At 48.3% G+C, this 1,430-nt stretch overlaps 3 non-coding genes across 3 annotated transcripts; all 3 read left to right on the forward strand.

The window, feature by feature from the left end:
- Positions 1-963: 963 nt before the first annotated feature.
- Positions 964-1,035, forward strand: Pmar_PMAR024320. Its single transcript has one exon. It is a non-coding gene; the product is annotated as a tRNA-Thr (tRNA).
- Positions 1,036-1,136: 101 nt separating this feature from the next.
- On the forward strand, positions 1,137-1,208 carry Pmar_PMAR024321. Its single transcript has one exon. It is a non-coding gene; the product is annotated as a tRNA-Thr (tRNA).
- A 102-nt stretch (positions 1,209-1,310) lies between these two features.
- Pmar_PMAR024322 lies at positions 1,311-1,382 on the forward strand. The gene has a single exon. It is a non-coding gene; the product is annotated as a tRNA-Thr (tRNA).
- The last annotated feature ends 48 nt before the right edge of the window (positions 1,383-1,430 follow it).

A 1,430-nucleotide genomic window follows, 5' to 3' on the forward strand; every position in this document is an offset into this window, starting at 1 on the left:
TGCATACGAGTCGTAGGCTACGACGATGACGGAGAGCCCAGTGAGGACTGGGCGGTGTGTCTTCATAAGAGAACCGGGTGAAACCGTAAGTACAGACACAACACAACAACTGAGACTTCTGTTCCCATAAACGCAATTCAATTCAATTCAAGCTGATTCAAATCTTATTGTGGGCCATAGGCCAATCGCCCTCTCACAACAATGCCACTAGCAAATACTGCCAGAAATTACTACGGTATACAACCAGCCTGGCTGGTACTATCAGCTGTCTCGGGTCCCAGTGTGTGAATGCACTAAGAAAGCTTCTCCCAGTGCGGACGAAGCCATCCAGCTTAACGGCGCTCTCAGAGAAATCCAGAAATCCTGGAGCAGAATGCAGAGTACGACACTGTCGTAACGACAGTGACGAACCCGAGGTGAGAATTTTTTCCTGGGTGGGGTAGCATGTAAGTGGTGGCAGTTTGATCCCAGTTTCGATCTTGTTAGAATTCACCATCCAGTAACCTCCACATCACGATGAGGTACTGGGACCAGTGGGGTATGAACGCAACGTCACTGGCGGCCAGTTACTGACCCGTTGTGCAACTTGCGAATTGCGAACATCTCGCACGCGCTCGCCCTGACGTAACGTCAGTGACGTTCGATATCAAAAAAAGTGACAGGATGCGAGAAAGCTCGTATTTTTTTCGGCCTTACGGCCGAGAAGGTTTTCTAAGACGCCTATGTATGTTTTCGGACTTTCTTTTGGGGTGATGCTGGAGAAAAAGGCGATTTTGTACAATAATTCCCCAAATAAGGTCTATTATTCCCCTTTTTGACCAGTCATTATTCCCGGGAACTAAAACGGGAATTATTGGGGAAGGGAGGAATGATTCTTCCTCAGCCTTCAGCCACCCTGGGAGCAGGTTTGCTCACTCCGCAAAGGATACAGAAAGATTATTGATTTATGTACTTATTCTCTGCGTCACCTTAGCTTAGTGGCAGAGCGTCGGCTCTGTGAGCAGAAGGTCGTCAGTCCAATCCTGACAAGTGGCTTATAGCACCATAAATTTCTGGTCTGGTACGAGAAGCAGGAGCAGGACGGCCCATTCTGTGAAGGGAAAGGAAAATTATTGATTCATATAGTTAGTGTGTGTGCCACTTTAGGTTAGTGGTAGAGCGTCTGCTTCGTAAGCAGAAGGTCGTCAGTTCAATCCTGGCAAGTGGCTTACAGCAGCATTAGGCTCTAGTCGGGTATGAGGAGCAGGAGCAGGTTTGCTCACTCCGCAAAGGATACAGGAAGATTATTGATTTATGCAGCGATCTTGTGCGCCACTTTAGCTTAGTGGCAGAGCGTCTGCTTTGTAAGCAGAAGGTCGTCAGTTCGATCCTGGCAAGTAGCTTACAGCAGCATTAGGCTCTAGTCGGGTATGAGGAGCAGGAGCAGGTTT

This window comes from Perkinsus marinus, assembly GCF_000006405.1.
Source record: "Perkinsus marinus ATCC 50983 genomic scaffold scf_1104296938376, whole genome shotgun sequence".
NCBI classification, from domain to species: Eukaryota; Perkinsozoa; order Perkinsida; family Perkinsidae; genus Perkinsus; species Perkinsus marinus.